Raw genomic sequence first — 22,746 nt, 5'->3', positions numbered from 1 at the left:
AGAAAAAATCTAGCCAATTGGCTGCAAGGAAGTGCGGAGATGTCAGACTCACTACTAGCGTAACCCAAAAGCCGCTGAGGGACTCAACGCCCTTGGTTCTTCGCTTGTAGGAATTCCAAGTCACTGAAAGAACTTTTATGCGCATGCTCACCGTGCGCGGCTCCCCGCCTTCTCTGGCTTTTTCTTATTTCGCACAGTCTTCCTGGTGCGTCTGGTGCAGTGGATGGATTTCTTCTTGGCGACGAGTGACTCCCTTCAAGCCAGGGTATCTTCATTTTTTTTTTTGTCATGGTGCCTTTAACAGCCTAATGAAGCATATAGACCCCTTCTCAAAACAATGTTTTTAAATAATGGAAGAAAATGCTAAATTTCAGTTATTTGCTAGTGAAAATAAAGACATTAATTTTTCTTTCGCATCCAAGTTCACGGATGCCTTCCCCCCCCCGAAGTTATCCCACGTTAACAGCCCCTGATTTAGGTTTGTGTATTCATAGAATGCCAGAGCTGGAGGGAGAAACCTTTAAAGATGCTTTATTCTGGTATTGAGGTAACCTAGGATTTTTAAAGTGTATAGCTGCAGAATTAGAGCCTTGGCAAGGTTCTATAAACCAGAAAGGTGAGATTATAGATTGTGTTTTAGCCTAGCTAAACTTTGAGAGCTTCCTGGGCAGGTGAATTTTTTTTTCGGGTGCGTGGGGGTGAGGAGAGGGACATCGTAAATAGTTCAGTCCCTCTGCGGACATGAAGGAGTGCCCAATCTGATGAAATCCTAGCTTTTCTGAATATTGCAATGCCTCTCTAAATTCTTTGGAACCAAAAGTGACAGGAGTAGCTTCTGTCCTCTCCACCCTGGAGACCCCCAGAATGGCCCAAGAATCTACTGCCAGAACTTTGTAAGTGCTGTAAAATAGTTTACATCTGAACTTAACAGATTTATTTTGCATCTAGATGCCAGTCCCAAAATACAGGGGCCAGATTTTCAGCTCAAGAAAGAAAAAACAAAACATGATAGCATGTTGTCTTAGTTCATTGGATCCTACCCACAGGTCAAGAATCAAATTGGTAGCACTGTGAGTCTACAGATTGGTCTGGAAGGATTCTGTAAAAGGCTAAAAAGAGAAAATTGACTGCATCTGGTTGGAATATTTCCTAGATTGTAAAATCCATTACCTGTTCCTTTCCCTTCCAGGAGAAAACAATTAAAATGTGAAATGAAATAGGATCAGTGGTGGCTTGAAATCACAGTGGGAAGGGACCTTAGAGGCCATAGAGTCCAACCAAATGCCGAAACAGCAACCACCTCTACAACACGTTCAAGTAGTAGTCATCTAGCCTCCACATGAGTGAAGGAAAACCCATTGTCTCCTGAGACAGCTCATTTTTGGGACAACTCGTTAATTTTTTTTTCCTTCTTTACATTAATCCTAAACCTCTCCTCTACAACTTATTTCTACTGCCCCTACTTATGCCCTCTGGGTATCAGCAGAACAAATCTACCCACTCTGTTACATGCCAGCCTTTCAAATAATTGAAGACAATTATGTTCCCAAAGTCTTTTCTTCTCCAAACTTGTAGAGTTTGGGAAAAAGCCCTAAAATACAGTAATAAGTGAAAAGCCATAAAAACTTAAAACTCTGTGAAAGGTGGAAGTCCAAACATGGTCACCTGTTTAGATACTAAATCATAACTTAGACACGGAATCAAAAATCTATGACCTATGAAAGCCAAAACAAGACTTGTGACTAAGACATGATCAATACACAAACTTACATTTGGAAATTGTGTTAGCTTAACTCCAGAGCTCATTACTAAGCAGAAAACCAAAAATATCCCCCAAGCAGTGGTGATATACTCAATAGCTCCTCCTTCCTCTCGCTGCTTTCTGTAATTACCACAGGGATTTTGAGGTTCTTCAGCAAGATCCACAAAACTGTCTGGCTGCCACCCCAGACTGAAGATTGTCCCCCTGTTTGTAAGTATTCATAACGATTGATTAAACTACCACCTATAATCAATATGGAGCTACTTGGCCTCTTCCTTTGGTATTACAAAGAACACCCTGTGGTTATAGGGGAGGTACAGGGTTCCCCAGCCAGGGGAATTCTAGACCTAACAAAACTAAACACCATCTCCCTAAACTGATCCTCCATTCGTTTTTGGGACAACTCAATTTGTTAATTTTTTTTCCTTCTTTACATTAATTCTTTAGAATTCTCATCGTCTTGGTCATTCCTCTGCATACACTCTGGCTTATCAATGTTTTTCCTAAAGTGTGGCATCTAGAACCTTCCTTTGATTGGCCTAACTCTTAGAAATTGTCATCTTTACTGAACTCTTCATTACTGTGTTCTCTTCTGTTCTCTCACCTGTCCCCTCTTTTCCAATTTCAAATGCACACCACTAGAGTTGAAGCAGGCTTTCATCCAATTCTATGAACTTATTTTCAAGTTATCATGAAAATGTGATACTAGCTACCAGTTGGTATCCTTTGGGTTTTTATTCTTGAGTGCAGTCTTCCTTAGACCCACAGAGAGAGCTTGTGTTATTCAGTAAGGCAGTTTAATTATCTGAAATGCCCAGCAGGTGGTGCTCTACTTTAATGATTAGTCCAGGCCTTGTTAGTTATTGTGGCACATGTCTGATAGGTGACCCGTTTCCTAAGAGGCTACAATTCTTGGCTTGTATTTATGTAGTACAGTACAGCATTTCAGACTGGTAAAAATGCCTAGGCTGGCCCTCCTACCAAGCAAGACTAACTATAGCTGCCTGTATACTAAAGCCTCTTTGATTAATACCTCAATGGCAGGTTCTATATTTATTTTTTCTATTAAAATAATTGATATCTCCAGTTTTAATGTCACTTTCTTTCTGATTATAACCTTTCCCCTTCTCTACCTAGTGTACAATCCCTTGTAACAATGACTTTTTTTTCAAAGGGGGGGAAAAAACCCAGTTCAGCAAAATAAATTAACATATAAACTGACAGTTTGTATCCACACTCATAGTCAATTATCTCCACATGGAAGAGAGGAAAGTACAATTTTTCCATTCTTCTCTGCCTCAAGATGACCTGGATATAATAGGTAAGCTTCTACCTTCTTTTTCCCCAAGGAATCAGACCTCCATACACTTCCTTGACATCTTTACACCATGCAGCTTAGCAAATATTGCTAACCTAGCTTTCTAGCTCTCCTTTGTATGTTATATTCCCCTGTTAGAATATAACCTTCTTGAGGGTAGGGACTGTCTTGCTTGTAGTTACATCTCCAGAGATTAGCACAGTTCTTGGGACATAGTAATAATATCCTTATTAATTGCTGCCTACCTCTGTCTCCATCTCTGCCTGTCTCTCCATCTTTTTGTCTCTCTCTGTCTCTGTGTCTTTGCTCTCCAGAGCCAAGCTTTTTGATCATTATACTTAGGGCCAAATTGAAGAGATAAAATCGAATATTGCTCAAAGTAATAAAATAAGAAATCTGCTGACTATTCCTAGCTCAGAGCTCTGCTCTCTCTAGGTTACACTGTCTTCGTCCACTTCTCTCTGCATTCATACATATGAACAGATACTTAAGCATGCTGTAATCACAGGAATTTATTATACAAAGAAAAAAAGTGAAAAGAAAATGAAATTAAGGGGTAGCTAGGTGGTGCAGTGAGTAGAGCACTGGCCCTGGAGTCAGGAGGACCTGAGTTCAAACGCGGCCTCAGACACTTGACACATTTACTAGCTGTGTGACCTTGGGCAAGTCACTTAACCCCAATTGCCCTACCTTCTGCCCTCAAAAAAAGGAAAAAAAAATGAAATTAAACAATTTGGTTAGGAGACATTGCTTTCTAATCAACTTCTAGATCTTTTCTTGTTGCTTTTCTAGGTCTTTGGGTGTATCCAGAGGGAATCCCAATCATATACAGAGTTCATTGAAAAGTAATAGGGGAGTTGATTTTTTTCCCTTTGTGTACTTAAAAAAAAAATCTCTTGATCCTTTTAAGAACTCATCTTTTTCTTTAAAAACTGTTTTTAGGTAGCAAATTATTTATTTAAACACTTATTCTTTCTGCGGTAATTATGCTTGTTTACCTATCTTGTGCTTCTGTTGCTTGGGGTGGGGGTACAAATAAAATATTTTGCTCATGTGCTCAGGGTTTTTTCCCCCCAGAAATGCCTCAGAAGTCTCTCTTTTGTCAAACATCAATCGTTTTTCCTTGATTATTAGGCTCAGGTGGGTATGTCATGTCATTGGTGGTGGGGTGAGAGAATTGTTCCTTGAATCCCTTTATTTTTCATAATATATTATTCTATTCCCTCTGTAGTTTCTTCTGAGTGTTGAATTCTCTTGTTTTATTTGAATTTCTTTTCCTTAAATATTTGAAGGCCTTTCAGATGCTTACTGAATGGGGGGTGGGGAGAGGGAGGAGGGGAGGTCCTTTGTCTAGATTGCCTGAGGCTGGGGGCAGTCTGGTTTGAGATAAGTTCTCTTTCTCCATGAGTGACATAATCAAAGTCATGTCCACCAGCCCTTCATTAGAATACATCCATGTCTCATTATAAATATTCATTCTTCTCCATTATTTTTAACAAATCAGTTGATTTCCACCCTCAAAAATGCCTACTCTTCTAAGTGCATATAAGCATTGAGTGGGTTTATGAGGGGTTTTTGACATTCAAGAGTTCCACTGACCCCTTTTATTAATTATCCACTAGCATAATTAATAAAATGATTACTAACCCAGAAGCTATGATTTTTTTTATATGTCACACAGAATTTGTTGTTTGTCTATTCTACTTTGGGGTAACTCAAGTTATTAAAAATGTTTTTCCTTACGTTAAATCTAAACCTATCTCTCTTTAACTTCCTTCTACCTACTGCCCCTACTTATTTATTTATTTTTCTTTTTGATTTTCTTATTGATTGATTTTTAGGATATCTTAGGCTTCATTTTTAATGTACCAAGACACCTTTGGGTAAATCATTTAAGTGGCCTGTGCCTCTCTCACAAATACACACTAATAGCAACAGTGGAAAGAGTGTACTAACACAGTTCATAAGAAGAAAGAGATTCATATGGCCAACATGATTCATATGTCAAAGGCTGCAGGATCCTAACATCTTTTCATGATATCCTCATGCTCTTTCTTTTATTTATTTGTTCATTTTTAGTTTTCAACATTCACTTTTATAAGATTTTGAGTTCTAAAATTTCCCCCCCTTACTGTCCCTACTTATGTCTTCTTCGAATCAACAGAACAAATCTACAAGCCAGCCTTTTAAATAATTGAAGACAATTATCATGTCCCCAAAGTCTTCTATTCTCCAAACTAAACACCATACTCCTAAAGTGATCCTCATCTCATAGTCTTTAAAATTCCCACTATCCTGGTCATCCATCACTGTTCACACTCTGGCTAATCAATAGTCTTCCTAAAATGTGGCATCCAGAACCTTCCTTAATGGGTTGGAGTTGTTAAATTTAACCACTGAAATATAGGTTGCTTTTTTTTTTGTCTGGAGGTGATCTGTGGATTCCTTTGATTGGTGCTTGTATTCAGTTAGTCAGTTAAGATTTAGTAAACACTTAACTATGTGCCAGGCACTGTGCTAAATGCTGAGGATGCACTGTCCTCAAGGAGCTCACAGTGTAATGGGGAGATAACAAGCAAATATGTACAAACAAGCTATATACAAGATAAATAGGAAATAATTAAAAGAGGAAAGGTACTAGAATTAAGAGGACTTGGGAAAGGCTTCCTGTAGATGATGGGATTTTAGTTAGAACCTAAAGAAGCCAGGGAAGCCAGTAGGCAGAGATGAGGAGGAAGAATATTCCAGGTATGGGAAACAGCCAAAGAAAATGCGTGGAACCGAGAAATGAAGTGTCTTGTTCATGTAATGGTAAGGAGGCCAGTATCACTGGATTGAAAAATATATGGTGGGAAGTAAAGTGTAAGAAGACTGAAAGTTGGGGAGGGGTTAAACTATGAAAGGATTTGAATGCCAAATGGAGCATTTTGTATTTGATGCTAGAGGCAATAGGGAGCCACAGGAATTTATTGAATAGGGGGGTGACATGATTTGATTTAAATGGAGGAGATTGGGATGGGGAGAAAGAGTCACCAGCAGGCTATTGTGTTGTAATAGGCATAAGGTGATGGGGGCCTACACCAGAGTGATGGTAGTGTCAGAGGAGAGAAGGGAGCATATTTGAGAACTGGTGCAAAGGTGAAATTAATAAATCTTGGCAACAAATTGGATGGGGCAGGGGGTGAGAAATAGTGAGGAGCTGAGGTTCATGATATTATCCTCCACAGAAATGTGGGAGGATAGTGTTTTGGGAAAAGATAATGAGTACCATTTTTTCCATGTTGAGTTTAAGATGTCTGTTGGACATCCAATTTGAGATGTCCGAAGTTCTGGACAGTTTTCTTAGATTATGGTATTAAGGTTTTCAAATTCATCATGTTCTATAGAGATACTGATGATGCTCAAGTTGACTCTGAGCATACTACCATCCTATCTTCAAGGTCAATGGTTTTGGCTTGTATAGATTGATGTGTTTTTTTTTTCACTGCTATTACCTTTTGCCTTATGTCTCTAGATTTTCTTCCAATTCAGTATTATCACATTTCAAAACTATTATCTCTCACTTCTTTGAAGAAACTTGCCACTGGGGTTTACCATATTTCACCACATAATCGTTGCAGATTTTATGCCAAATTTTTTTTTGCAAAAAAGCAGGGTGCGACCATTATGTGAAGCTTTAAAAATTTGTGCCAGCATTACTTAAAAATCATTTATTACTAAACTGTCTTTGGTGCAAGATTAGGATGCACAGAATACTTGTGAATATACGTTAAAATTGAATAGTCCAAGTTGATGCACATGATTTCTTCATGACAGTTTAGTGAACATTTTCTCTGTCTGAATAATAAAGTTAACACATTAGTTGTTATTGATTTGTGCATTATTGTTGAAATATCAAACTTGAGAGAATTTACTACAGTGTTGTGAATATGGACTTACAAAACTTTATCTTCTGCGTCATTGGTTTTTTTTATCTGATACACTGTCCTTAGCACCACTCATATCAGATGTGTTTACTTTATCATCGTTATCACTTTGCCACAGATTGTGTTGTCACATGAACCTCATAACCCAGCCACAACTCAACTTAAACTGACTTATGGGAATGTTGTGTTTGCTCACTATCTCCTGTGCCTTCATTTGCAACATCTCACATGATACACTGCAGCCACTGTTACCCATTTCGTTGACATACACAAACACTTCATGGATTTGTGGAAACTTGCCTGTTTTAGGACCTCTAAAGGTGCCGTCCAGAAAGGTTTGGGTTTTTTCTTTTTTTGGCATATCTTTTAGTTTCTGTCAGTCTCACACCAACTTTTCACTCTCTGAAAACTGCAGCTGTTTCTATGCTGTTCAGTGAACACAGTCACTTTCAGCTTGAAGCCCACAGAATAGTTTTTATATTTACCCATAATCAGAAAGAAATGCTTCACTCATTAATGTATCCCTGGCAGACTAAACTATACAGTTCAGCTAGTTTGGGAAGATGCAAGTTTTACTGTATCATGTGACTTTTTCATGGCAGCTTCATCTGCCCATCCTTGTACCTATGGCTCTTTATTGGGTTGAGTGACAATACCGTTAGTACAGCAGCATTCTAAACAAACCATGCAAGGAAATATACTGACAACACACATGCACTGAGAATGCGCAAGAGATAAATGCATATCCACATAACACTGGTGAATACATTGCTGCTCTGTTTACCTTTAAGCAGCATGACAAACAGAATTATACCATATGATGATTATGTGATGAAAGGTTATAAACCAAGTTTTGGGCTGAAAAAAACAGGATATGACAATTATGCAGTGGTGACGATCATGTGGTGAAATACGGTGTATTTTTTTTAATCTTCCAATTATTTCTGCCTTGAAGGCTTTAAATTCTAACATCTGTTCCATTGTAATTTCTTTGTGTATAGACTTCATTTCTCTTTGGAACTATTCTGGAATTTCTTGTTACATGTTCTGGGATTCTATAGGATTCTGTGTTTCATCAAGCATTTGTTACTTTCCTTTGTCTTAGAATATTTGTTAGGAGCTTTGTATTCTCTTTGAGGGTTTAATACTCATCTTTCCTTCTAATTTTAGTATCTTCGCTATTGATTTATATGCTCATGCATGATGTTTTGAATTTCATTTTCTTCCTCTTGAAATCTTTAGCATTTCAGCCTTTTTCCCCTTGCATCCATCTGATGCTCACTTTCTGACTCCTCCCCCTTTGATAGCATGCTCACAATCTGAGTTTGAACTGCAGAATTGCCTCAGCAGGCCCAGCACTCCAAAATGTCATTATATAATGATAGCAATAGAAACTAAATTTAGTTCTCAATTTCAGGGCAGCACCAATAAACTCTCACATCAGTACCTGCCTATTCGATATTTCAAATTGGAGGTCACATATACATCTCAAACCCAACATATTGGGACAGCTAGGTGGTGCAGTGAGTAGAGCACCAGCCCTGGAGTAAGGAGGACCTGAGTTCAAATGTGACCTCACACACTTGAAAACACTTACTAGCTGTGTGACCTCGGGCAAGTCTCTTAACCCCAATTGCCCTGCCTTCCCCCCCTCCAAAAACAAACCCAACATATTTGACAATTAGTGTATGATTATTAGATCTCTACTTTCTATAAAATGTAGCTAATAAAATGTGTACTAACTTATCTCACAAAGTTGTTACAAAGAATGCACCTTTGTACATTTGAAACATTATATAACTGTGAATTATTTTGTTGTTATTGCCTGGCTACAGCCTTACCCAAAGGGCAGCTGGGTGTTACAGTGAATAGAATTCTGGGCTTGAAATCAGGAAGATTCATCTTCCTGAGTTCAAACCTGGCCCAAGACACTTACTAGCTATGTGACCCTGGGCAAATCACTTCACCCTGTTTGCCTCAGTTTCCTCATCTGTAAAATAAGCTGGAGAAAAAATGGCAAATCATTGCAATGTCTTTGCATCACAAAAAGTTGGACAGGATCGAAAAATGACTGAACAACAAAGCCTTTCTGAGTGACTCAGGCAGGATAGACCTTGTGTTTGTCCTTCATTCTCGAAGAGGACCATGACGTCAGGGAAATGATGACATGACTTGTAGTTGACTTTGATTTGACTGAGGGAGGGCCATGCAAGGTCACCAAACTCACTTTCTCCTCCAGAGCCATCTGGGTCCTGTGGCTTGATATTCACCAGGATGACTGATGATGGCCCAGGATGCATTGGGAGACCCTGGCCCTTTTAGGCTAAGGTCTTTTCAGGTTCTCACTTTGAGCGAGGTAACACTCATTCAGTGAATAGGCCTCTTTAAGAAGTTAATCAAGCCCCTTTAATTAAAAACTCAAAAAAAAAATCAGGCAGGATAGGCCTAGGATGCAGAGAAGGGTCCTAGGGGAGGGGCAAAGCAGTGAGGAACAAAGGATACATGGCCAGAAGCAGGGCCACCTGCTGGTAAAAACTGAATCCATTCCTTGACTGAAAGGAGAGAGATTACAGGATCCAACTTGAGGAATACAGGAAGTATAAAAGAATTAGGTTTTGCTCATGCTATCAAGCAAGATAGAAGATATTAATTTTAATAGCTGGAAGACCTTCTGGGATGAAACAGCTGTGCCTAGGCTCAGGGTAATAGACTACAGTCTACCCTATTGGTCAATCTCCTGCCATTTGGGGGCTTTAATATAATTATCGATAGAATAACTAAGAATGTTAAAATTTGTACAGCTGGCCCTCTCTGGGGAAAGGCCTTTTTAATGTGCATACTGCTTCTGTGGTTTGCAGAGCACTTTTGTAACTGATCTTCACAACAATTCTATAAAGCAGGTAGTGCAAATATTTATTATCCCTATTAGAATGTAATCTCCTTGAGATCAAAGACTCTTCTGGGAGGCTTTATCTCTGTATCCCTAATCCTTGGCACAATGCCTTGCATGTAGTAAGCATTTAATAATTTACAGATCAGAAATGGTTTTGACCCCAAAATGTCATTATATAATGATAGCAATGGAAACCAAATTTAGTTCTCAATTTCAGGACAGCACCAGTGAACCCTCATATCAACATCACCACCTGCCTATTTGATATTTCAAATTGGATACCACATATACATCTCAAATTCAACATGTCCAAAGCTGAATTTATTCTCTTTCTCCCCAAATTTATTCTTTCTTCTGACCCTTCTTGGTTCTGACAAGGTCACCATCATCCTTACTACATGTATGACTTTGGGCTCAGTCACCCAGATTAGCAACCTTGGCATCTACCTCAATTACTCATTCCACACATATAATCAATTGCCAAGTCTTGGCAATTCTACCTCCATGACATCTCTCACACCCAACTCCTTTCTTTTACACAAAAGGCCACCACCCTGGTTCAGATTCTTCCTCACTTCTTTCCTGGAGTTTTGCAATAATCTCCTAATTGGTCTCATTGCCCCAAGTCTTTCTCCTCCTCAGTACTAAACCTGAATTCCAAAAGCATGTGTCTGACCATGATACACTCTTTGCACTGACTGCCCCCCATGCCTGAAACAGCCTTCAACCTCTTAGAATCCCTAGCTTCCTTCAAAGCTCAGCTCAAGTGCCACATGAGGCCTTTCCTGATGCCTCCCCTCCCCCATCGCCACAAAAATTACCTTATATTTATCTTGTATATAATTTGTATCTACGTATAGAATTTGTTTCCCTCAGTTGAATATAATCTCTGTGAGGGCATGGACCACTTCGTTATTATCTTTTCAAACTATGAAGAACTGCTGCTGGGCCCACAGAGTCTGGGAGATTGCACCACTCCCTGTTCCATACCTAGATGTATAGTTTGGACTGGCTTCAGTCCTGGGGGCACCTACTTTTTTTCTTTTTTTGCCCTTCCTTCCTCCCTCCCTCTCTCTTCCTCCCTCTCCCCACCTCTCTGATTCTTTTCTTTTTAAATTTTGAGTTTCAAATTCTCTCCTTACCTTCCACTCCCCCCACCCACTGAGAAGGTAAACAATATGATATCAACTACATGAAATCATGCAAAACAAATTTCCATATTAGCAAGCAAGAAAAATAAAGAAGTTGAGAAAATTATACTTCAGTTTGCACTCAGAGTTCACCAGTTTTCTCTCTGGAGGTAGATAGCATTTTTTCATCATGAGTCCTTTGGAATTCTCTTAGTTTGTCATATTGATCAGAGTAGCCCAGTCTTTCACAGTTGATCATCATTATAACATTGCTATTACTGTGCACAGTGATTCCCTGGTTCTTCTCACTTCTCATTGTATCAGTTCATATAGGTCTTGCCATGTTTTTTTGAAACTACCCCCCCCCCCAATCATTTCTTACAGCACAATAATTCTATTCCATCACAATCATATGCCACAATATATCCAGCCATTGCACAACTGATGAGCATCCTTTCAATTTCCAATTCTTTGCCACCACAAAAAGAACTACTATAAATATTTTTGTACTTTTCCTTTTTCTTCAGTCTCTTTGGGATACAGCCCTAGTAGTGGTATTGCTGGGTCAAAGTTCTTTGAGCATAGTTCCAAATTTTTTCTCCAGAATGTTTAGACAAGTTCACCACCTTGCCAGCCATTCATTAGTGTACCTGTTTTTCTCTCATCCCCTCCAGCATTTGTCATTTCTGATAGGTATGAGGTGGTACTTCAGAGTTGTTTTAATTTGCATTTCTCTAATCAATAGTGATTTAGGGTGTTTTTTTCATATGACTATAGATAGCTTTGATTTCTTCTCGTGAAAACTGCCTTTTTATATCCTTTGACCATTTATAAATTTGACTTAGTTCTATATTCAGTATATATTTGAGAAATGAGGCCTTCATCAGAGAAACTTGATGTAAACATTTTTGATATTACTTCATTGTCTACAGTACTTTTTAGCAAAATGTAATTTTCCTGGATTATCTCTTTTGACTAGATGTCATGATTGCTACCCCTCCCTTTTTTACTTCAGCTGAAACACATTAGATTCTGCTCTAGCCCTTTAACTGGGTGTGTCTTTCTGTTTCAGCTATCTCTTTTGTAAACAACATATTGTTGGATTCTGGTTTTGAATCCATTCTGCTATCTACTTCCCTTGTATGGGTGAACTCATCCCATTCACACTCGCAATTATGATTACCGTGTGGATTTCCCTCCATCCCATTATCTTCTTTTTCTTCCCCTCTCTCTCTCTCTTGTCCCTCCTCAAAAGTCTTATTTTGATTCTAAACACTGCCTCCCTTAATCTGCCCTCCCTTTTATCATCCTCTTCCCCTCCTATTTCCCCATTGGGTGAATTACATTTCTATACACTACTGAGTTTGTGTATGTATTCTTTCCTTTTTAAACCAATTCTGATGAGAGTGAGGATCAAGCATTGCCTGTCTCCTCTCCTCCTCCCATTTCCCCCTCATTGTAAAAGTTCTTTCTTGAACACATTTTTTATGTGAGAAAATTTTCCCCATTCTGCCTCTCTCTTCCCCTTTCTCCCAATGTATCCCTCTTTCTCACTCCTTTGTTTTTTCTGGAGATCATTCCAACATAATCAACTCACTGCCCTCTATTTAAACTTCTTTTTTTTAAAATAAATTTATTTTATATTTTTAGTTTGCAACACTCAGGTCCACAAGTTTTTGGGTTCCAAATTTTCTCTCCTTCCCTCTCCTCTCCCCTTCCCCCAAGATGGAATGTAATCCAATGTAGGTTCTACACATACCTTCACATTAAACTTATTTACATAATAGTCCAGTTGTAAAGAAGAATTATCACCAATGGAATGAATCATGAGAAAGGAGAAATGAAACCAAAAAAGAAGGAAAAAAAAAGAGAGCAAATAGTTTGCCTGAATCTGCATTCAGACTCTGTAATTCTTTCTCTGGATGTGCACAGCTTTTTCCATCGTGAGTCTTTTGGAGCTGTCTTAGAACCTTGTATTGATGAGAGGAGCCAAGTCTATCAAAGTTAGTCCTTACCAATACCATGTGTCTGTAATCGTGTATAATGATCTGGTTCTGCTCCCCTCACTCAGCATCAATTCATATAAGTCTTTCCAGGTTGTAATGAAGTTCGTCTGCTCCTCATTTCTTATAGTACAATAGTATTCCATTACATTCATATACTACAGTTTGTTTAGCCATTCTCCAATTGATGGGCACCCCCTTGATTTCCAGTTCTTTGCCACCACAAAAAGAGGTGCTATAAATATTTTTGTACATACTGGTCCATTCCCCACTTGTGTGATATCTTTGGGATACAGCCCTAGAAGCGGTATTGCTAGGTCAAAGGGTATGCACATTTTATAGCCCTTTGGGCATAGTATTTAAACTTCTTATAACTGCCTTAGGAGTTACATGCGTCATCTTCCCATATAGGAGTGTAAACAGTTTAACTTGAGTCCCTTATGATTACTTTTTCATGTTTACCTTTTTATGCTTCTCTTGAGTCTTGTGTTTGAATGTCGATTTTCTATTCAGCTCTGGTCTTTTCATCAGGAATGCTTGAAAGTCCTCTATTTTATTAAATATCCCTTGTCTCCCTTGAAAGATTATACTCACTTTTGCTTGGTAGATGATTCTTGGTTATAATCCTTTGCCTTCCAGAATATCATATTCTAAGCCCTCTGCTCCTTTAAAATGGAAGCCACTAAATCTTATATGATCCTAACTGTGGCTCCACAAATATTTGAATTGTTTCTTTCTGGCTTCTTGAAGTATTTTCTCTTCAACCTGGGAGCTCTGGAATTTGGCTATAATACTTTGGGGAGTTTTCAATTTGGCATCTCTTTCAAGAGGTTTTTGGAAGATTCTATCAATTTCTCTTTTACCCTTTGGATCTAAAATATTAGGGCAGTTTTCCATGATAATTTTTTGAAATAAGACATCTAAGCTCTTTCATAGCTTTCAGGTAGTCCGATAATTTTTAAGTTGTCTCTCCTTACTCTATTTTCCAGGTCAGTTGTTTTTCTGATGAGATGTTTTAAATTTTCTTCTCTTTTTTTCATTCTTTTGATTTTGTTTCATTGTTTCTTCATGTTTCATGGAGTCATTAATTTCCACTTGTCCAATTCTAATTTTTAAGGAATTATTTTCTTCATTGATATTTCGTAACTCTTTTTTTTAAATTTTGGTCTATGTTGCTTTTTAAGGAATTCTTTTCTTCATTGAATTTTTGTACCACTGTTACCATTAGGTCAATTCAGTTTTTTAAGGTGTTATTTTCCTCAGTATTTTTTGTGCTTCTTTTACCAAGCTACTACTTCTCTCTTCATAATTTTCTTGCATCATTTTTATTTCCTTTCTCATTTTTCCCTCTAACACCCTTATCTCTTTCTTTAACTCTTCCAAGAATTCTTATTGAGGTTGGGTCCGATTAGCATTTTTCTTTGAGGCTTTTTTGTTGCTGTTTTCACATTGTTGTCTTCTGAGTTTATGTTTTGGTCTGCCACTATAGCAGCTTCTTATGATAAGATCCTTGTTTAGTTGTTTGCTCATTTTTTCAGCTTGGAGGAGGCTGGACTTTGAGCTTTATGTTAAAGTTGGCTTCTGCTCACTTAGGGGTGGGGAGGCACTGTCCCAAACTTTAGACTTTTGCATAATGCTCTTTTCAGAGCTAGTTCTGGGGTTCTTCAAATTTTTGGTGCATCTAAGCTGGTGTGATCCTGGAAGAAGTATGGTAACTATTTTCCTGGTCTGTGCTTCGATTTTTAGCCAAGAAGGGCCCCTGGTCCCCTGCAGCCACAAGTACTAGAGCTCTCTTTGTCTTGGAATTTCAACCAGTGCCCCTGCTCCCTTGTGACCTACCCATAGTGCTCCCCTCTACCCTGGAACTATGATCCAGAACTGAGTATAAGCCATAGAATTACCAATCAGCATCAGCTATACCCACTGCAAATGATTACCCAGTAGTCTCTTTCTGACCCTTTTACCATTTCTGAGCTGAGAACTCCCAAAGCTGCTGAGGCTGCTGTGAAAGCTTTTGCTACATGTGTGGGCTCCAGAGAGGTTTCCACCTGGTATCACAAACTTTTGCTGCCAACCTCTTAAGTTTTCTTTGGCTGAAAAATTGACTTTTTGTTGTCTCTGATGCTCTGACATTTGATTTGAGGTGTTGTTTTAAAATTCTTTGGAAGAGAATGTTGGGAGAATTCAGCTGGGTGGTTGCTCCTAATCTTCCATCTTGGCCCTGCCAAGGAGACTTTTGGCAGTGAGTTACATAAGGCTGAAAGCAGGCCCTCTCCAAAGCTTCCATGTGGTCAATTCAAACCAGGAATGATGACTGAGATATTCAGTGGTGGGGTGGGCACTGCTACATTTTGTATCCCCATCATATATATAGCATAGTATCTGGAATGTAGTATGCACTTAATACATGCTTATTAATTAATTGAGTCATTTAAATTCTCTGGGCCCCAGTTTCCTCATTTAATATGAGGGAGTTGGACTAGATGCTATTAGAGGTCTTTTCCATCTCCAAATCTGTGTTTCTATGAGACTTCAGTTCATGTCCCAACTGTGAATCACTTCAGTGAATCACTTCATCTCTTTGAGCTCAGTTTCCTCATTTGCAAAATGGAGATAACACTTGCACTGCTTCACAAGTTTGTAAGGAAGAAAGCACACTATAAACTGTAAAATACTATATAAATGTAAGCTATCATTATTTTAGAGTGTAGTTAGAAGAGTAAAAATCATTAGCTTCCTCGCCTCCCATGACCTACATCTCCGCTCTGCTTCAGCAAGCCACAGCAGTGGTTATACCCTAGAACCTCACTGTCACCCAAAAGAGTACCACCTCCATGATCTTCAGCTCTTAATCTCTTGACATAATTTCCTGTCTTTCCCTCTTCACCCCTTGTAAGACTAGTTTTTTGTCCCCTCTGAGAACTCTAGTCCTTTTAGTACTCTATCTTTTCAGTCCATCAGCCCTCTGCTGGCCCCACAACCCTATAACCAGTTCCAAACAGCATTGTCTTCTACCCTGAATTCCTTCCTCCCTTGTTCCATCATCTGCCTCCTCTGTTCCTACTAGCATGCTTTTGATTGTTGTTGGAGGAAGTCATACTGCCTCTGGAATTAGAGGACCTGGGTTCAAATTCTACCTCTGATGCTTATTCCCTGTGTAATCTTAAGTTAGTCATTTAATTTCTTTTGGCCTCAGTTTCTTCCACTATCATGCAAGATTTGTGTTAGATGGCACCTGAGGTTCCTTTCAACTTTAAATATATTATCCTATGAACCATGAAGAGTGGGTCTACTATAAACTCATGTTATTTGTTCTTGACTGAGCCATCACGACTGCATGGCCATCTTTTTATACTTTCCTAATTGAATATCTGTCCCAAAATGATGTTCAAAACATCTTTCTTTAAGCCTTCAATGGTATTTTTGTCCCTAGATTCCTACTTTACTGAGAAAAATTGAGAGCATTTGTTACAAGTGCCCTCATTTCTCCTTCTCCATGCCTTGAAATACTTCTACATCTTCAACCATTCTCTCCTCTGTTGCTCTAGTCCCTGAGGTCATCTCTCTCCTTGCCAAAACTAACCTATCTATTTGTGTCCTTGATCTCATTCCCTTCCACCTTCTCTGAAGGTTTGTCCCTTTGATACCTTCCCTCCCCCCATCTTTCATCTTTAGTCTCTCCCTATTTATTGGTTCCTTCCCAGCTGCCTGCAACCAAGCTCATCACCTCCATCTTAAAAACAAAAACAAAAAACCTTCCTTTGAAAGATCCACCCAAGTTGTGAACTGATCCAACCATTCTGGAGGGCAATTTGGAACTATGCCCAAAGGACTATAAACTGCATACTCTTTGATCCAGCAATACCACTGCTAGGTCTATATACCAAAGACATCCAAAAAAGGGGGAAAGGGCCTATTTGTGCAAAAATATTTATAGCAGCTCTTTTTGTTGTGCTAAGAATTAGAAATCAAAGGGATGCCCATCAATTGGGTTAAACAAGCTGTGATATATGATTATAATGGAATATTATTGTGCTGTAATAAATGACAAGCAGGATGATTTCATGAAAACCTGGAAATGATGAACTGATGCATAGTGAAGTGAACAGAACCAGGAGAGCATTGTACATAGTAACAGCAATATTGTTCAATGAAGAGTTGTGAATGACTTAGCTATTCTCAGCAATACAATGATCTAAGACAATCCCAAAAAACTAATGATGAAACATACTATCCGCCTCCAGAGAAAGAACTAATATTGACTGAATATAGACTGAAACATGACATTTTCACTTTCATTTTCTTTCTTTTGAGTCTTCTTATACAAAATGACTAATATGGAAATGTTTTACATAATTGCACTTGTATAACATATATCTGATTGCTTACTGTCTCAGGTAAGGCAAGGGGAGGGAGGGAGGGATAGAATTTGGAACTCAAAACTTCAAATAAAAATGTTTAAAGATTTCTTTAAAAGATGCAAACCACTACCCAAGAAAGAAAGAGACCCATTTTCACTACCTAAGTCCATAGAAGAATAGTCCACATTAGCTGTCTCTACTTCCTCATTACCTACTGACTTCTTGAAACCTTGCAAAATGATGGAAGTACATGGAAACTTTCATCTTTCTAAAAGGTTACCAATTGTTTCTTAGCGCTAAATTTGATATTTTTTTCAGTGTTCATCCTCCTTGTGCTTTCTGGGTGTAGCAGTCAGCATTGCTGAGTTCTTTTTCCTTTCTTTACTTCCATGACACTGCTCTTTCCTGGTTCTCTTCCTACTCATGTGGCTGCTCTTTCTCAGTCTACTTTACTTGATTGCCAGCCATCCTTTGTACTTAAAACATAAGCTTTGTCCACAAAGCTCTCTTTTCGGCTGCTTCTCTTCTTTCTTTATATTCTTTCCCCTGATGATCTTGTCCATTTCTGTGAATTCAATTATTGTTATATGCAATTGTTATGTAGATGGCTCCCAAATTGACATATCTCACCCTAGTTTTTCTCCAGAATATTTGTCTCAAGTTGCCAAGTACTTGTTGGACCCTTTGTCTTATAGTTATCTCAGTCAACATTTCAAAAACAGATTTCATCTTCTTCCCTCCTAAACCTGCCCTTCTTCTGATTTTCCCTGTTTCTTTTGAAGGCACAGTCTCCTAAATTTGCAAATTTGAGTAATCCTCATCTCTTTCCTACCTCCATCCAATCAGCTGTTGAGCCTACCTCAGTAACAACTCTCACACCTCTACCCTTCTTCCATTCACATAACCACCACTGTTGTTCCAGTCTTCATTGTGCCTCTATTGGTGTTCCTGTTTCTATTCTCTTCTCCTTCCCAATCCATCCTCCACACAGCTCCTGAGACATAGGGTTGACCATATCATTCACATGGTAAAAAAAAAAAAATCAGCATCTTCCTATCTCCTTTTGGATAAAATACTGTAACAGTTGGCATAGGCTAGATGTGCATTTGGTGGTGCAGCAGAAATATTAAACAATCCACACTTGACTCTTTCTCTACTTTTTTTTTTTTTGCAACGTATTGGCTGACAAATAAATATGTAACTAGCAAGGGAGTGTAATATATAATTTAGCCATTAAGTGGCAATAACCTCAGGCTACTGGCCCAGTGACTTCATTATTTATTGCACACAAACTAGTTTTCCCCAAATCCTCAGTATCCCCTGGTTCACCAAAGGGCACTCAGCCTAGAAATTCTTTGAGTATCCCCACTACCTGGAGCTCCCATTGCTTCCGGCATCTGGGTTCAATAAAAATATAGAATCATGATATGGAATATATTCCAAAATAACTAAAATAACAGTCTACATAAGTGAGAAGCAGAGATAATCCAGCTCAGTATGTTAGTATTTGAGAAACCCAAGAACATAAACAATTTGGGGAAAATTTCCCTATTTGACAAGAACTGCTGGAAAAACTAAAAACAACTTGGCAAAAGTAAATGGTTTAGAGCAGCAGCCTATACTATATGCCACAATAAGTTCCAAGTGGATATTCAACTTAAATATAAAATTTGGCCATAATATTTTAAAAAGTTGAAGAATAATGTATGGAGGCATCTTTCACAACTATTACTAAGCAGAGAAATCTTAACCGAATAAGGGATAAAGTAAATCACAAAAGATAAAATAATTTCAATTAAATTATATTGAAAAGCTTTTGCACAGTCAAAATTAATGCAGCTAAAAAAATTAATGCAGCTGAGATAAGAAACATTGATTGGGAAATATTCATATCAAATATCTCTTTTAAGATCTGATATATAAGGAATATAAGAAACTAACAAAAACACATTGGCAGCTAGGTGGCTCAGTGGATAGAGTGCTGGGCCTGGAGTCAGGATGACCTGAGTTCAAATCTGGCCTCAGACATTTACTAAGAGTGTTGATACTAGGCAAGTCAGTTAACCTGTTTGCCTTAATCCACTGGAGAAAGAAATAGCAAACCACTCCAGTATCCCCAATATCTTTACCAAGACAACCCCATTGGACAGTATGGTCCATGAGGTCACAAAAAGTCAGACACAAATGAATGACAACACAAAAATGTAAAACCAAGAGCCTTTCCCCAACAGATAAGTAGTCAGAAGATATGAATAAATAGTTCTCAAAAGAATTGCTAACAATTAGCAATCGTACAAAAGATTGCCTCAAATCACTCACAATAAGAGAAATATCAGTTAAAACAATTATACGGTTTCACTTCACACCCAGAAAATTGGCCAAAAAAAGATGAGAATATTCAGTGTTGGAGGAGCTGGGGGAAAATAAGCTCACTTATCAATACACCACTGGAAGAACTATAAATTGTTCCAGTTATTTAGAAAAATAGTTTGAAATTATGCCCCCAAAGTGACTAAAACATCTGTACCTTTTTACGCCCAGAAATCCCACTGCTAGGCATATACCTCAAGAAGGTGAAACATAGAAAGGAAGGTCCCATAAAGACCAAAATATTCCCATTAGTACTTTTTTGTGGTAGCAAAAAACTATAAACAAAGTACCCAAGGATTAAGGAATAGCTAAGCATGCTCTGATACATGAATATAATAGGTTATTTCTGCATTGTAAGAAATAAGAAACAAAAAATTCAGGGAAACATGGGAAGACTTATATGAACTGATACAGAGCAAGGTAAGCAGAACCAGGAAAACAATATACATATTGACTGCAACAATGTAAATGGAGGGGATAATAAAACAAAACTGAACACTGTATAAATGTAACAACCAAGTTTGGTCTTCACCATTGCAGAGGTGAAGAACATGGGTGTGAAACATTGTACATGTTGTCAAAGTTGTGTTGGTTAGTTTTCTTAAACTGGGTTTTCCCCCCTTTTTAACCTTTGTTACAAACAATAGATCTCTGTGTAGGAGAGGGGGAAAGGATATAATTAGGAATGAATCTGATGTAAAAAACAAAAGGCAGGGGGCAGCTAGGTGGCACAGTGAGTAGAGCACCGGCCCTGGAGTCAGGAGGACCTGAGTTTAAATGTGACCTCAGACACTTTACACACTAAACTAGCTGTGTGACCTTGGGCAAGTCACTTAATCCCAACTGCCCTACCTTCCTCCCTCAAAAAAACCAGCCAAACAAAAAACAAAAGGCAGCACATTTAAAAAAAAAACTGGTATACATACATATACACACATGTATATACATATACATACATATATATATAGCTAGGGACTAAGGGACAGTACCTAACATATTGTAAGTGCTTAATAAATGATTTTTGACTGACTCTAGAGCTGAGTTCTCGAATATGGGGCCCATGCTGCTTAATTGGGAAATATTTAACAAATCAAATAAAAATACAATAAAATATAGCTAACATTGATATGGTTTTCTAAGTCAATATGTTGCCCAGTCCATATATACAGATAAGTGGCCCCCATCTCAAATATATTTGAGTTTGACACCACTGCTTTAGAACTTCCACTCTAAATTTGGGATACCTATCTTCCATCTGACCACCTCCCTAAATTTTATCTTATGTCACAAGCAATCAACATGATAACAATGTATGTTTTTATTGGACAAAGAAAATGAATAAGGTTCTTGTTACAAGCTACTCCTTCATTCTAAGTGTCTGTGGCTGATCTTCCCAACCATTTCCCAACATGGGAAATCATTCCCACTTTGTCTTTTCCTGCTTTCCTCTGGAAGCAAAAGGTTTAGAGGCAGGATACACACACACACACACACACACACACACACACACACACACACACACACACGATTTCCATTTTCAGGGATCAATCAATTGGTACAAAGAAGCTCTGTGGGAAGGAAGAGTTTGTGCCCTTTCCGTGTCACCAATTGATTATGGTTTCCAAAAGTGGGTAGACCAGGCATCCTAGAATCCACCTTGGCTCCAGACCTGAGTCGCCCCAGCAGTGCTGACTCCTCAGACTTTTTGTAGGCAGCTTAAATATCTGGTCTGGGCCTGGGTCTTAGCTCATTATAGCAGGTAGAGAAATGCTTGGCTCATTGCTGCAATGACAGCTACATCCTAAATTATTGCTCTGGGTGCAGTATCTGGTCACTCTTTGTGAACATCCTGTAGACAATCGAAACTCAACATTTCCCAAATTGAACTCATCTTTCCCCTAACCCTTCCCCCTCCTTACTAGCTTCGCTATTACTGTTGGGGGACCACCATCCTTCTAGTCACCCAGGCTCACAATCTAATTGTCATCCCTGATTTCCCACTCTTTCTCACCCTCCTGTATACATTCTATTGCCAGGTCCAGGTCCTTTCAGTTCTATCTTTACTACATTTCAGATACAAACCTTTTCCTCTCCTCTAACACTTACTCACTACCTCAACCCTAGACTATTGAAAAAGCTGCCTGATTGGTCCATCTTCCACTCAGCTATCAAAGTGATCTTTCTAAAACATAGGTCTGGCCCTGTTATCCCCTTATTCTGTAAACTCTATTGGCTCTATATTCTTCTAGGATCAAATAAAAATGCCAGGTTTGGCTTTTAAACCTTTTTTACAAACTGGCTCCTTCCTATCTTTCCAGTCTTCTTATACTTTACTTCTCTCCATGTACTCTGTGATTCAGTGACTGTGGGCCCATTCTTCTCACAAGAGACTTCATCTCCCAAATCCATGCATTTTCACCATCCCCCCCTGCCTGGAGTTCTCTCCCTCCTTTTCTCTTGGCTTCCTTCAAGCTTCAGCTAAAACATCACTTTCTGCAAGAAGCCTTTCCCTTAATGCTAATACTTCCCCTCTGTTACTTCCAATTTATACTGTATATATCTTGTTTATACATAGTTGTTTGCATGGTATCTTTCCCATTACATTGTGAGCTCCTTGAAAGGAGGCATATTTTTGTCTTTCCCTGACTCCTCAATGCTTAGCACAGTGCCTAGCATGAAGTAGGACTTGACTTATAAGATCCTACTTTTCCTTCACATTTTAGAGGAAACACCAGCTTGCCTCTAAACCTCTTGCCTCTTCAGAAGCAGCATCGCTGAAGGGGATAGGAAACTGAATTTAGAGTCAGGATGAGCTGGGTTCTAATCGTACCTCAGGATGTGACACTTTCTAGCTGTGCGACCCTGAACAATTCACTTAGCCTGTCTCAGTTTCCTCATCTGTAAAACAAAGGGGTTGTATTCAGTGACCTCTAAGGTTCCTTTCAACTACCAGTTTATTATCCTATGATCTTCCTACTTCATA

The 22,746-nt window shown here is 38.6% G+C and overlaps 1 long non-coding RNA gene across 1 annotated transcript in view; it reads left to right on the top strand.

Moving 5' to 3' along the window:
- Window positions 1-196: 196 nt before the first annotated feature.
- The window catches only part of LOC118829338, a 38,574-nt gene continuing 16,024 nt past the window's right edge, over window positions 197-22,746 (top strand). Inside the window, exons 1-2 of the long non-coding RNA XR_005008992.1 lie at window positions 197-265; window positions 1,898-1,972. This is a non-coding gene — a long non-coding RNA (uncharacterized LOC118829338). The remainder of the gene's footprint in view (window positions 266-1,897; window positions 1,973-22,746) is intronic.

This window comes from Trichosurus vulpecula, chromosome 8, assembly GCF_011100635.1.
Source record: "Trichosurus vulpecula isolate mTriVul1 chromosome 8, mTriVul1.pri, whole genome shotgun sequence".
Taxonomy (NCBI): domain Eukaryota; kingdom Metazoa; phylum Chordata; class Mammalia; order Diprotodontia; family Phalangeridae; genus Trichosurus; species Trichosurus vulpecula.
Note: the sequence above shows the minus strand (reverse complement) of the source record. Positions and strands in the feature narration are given on the sequence as shown.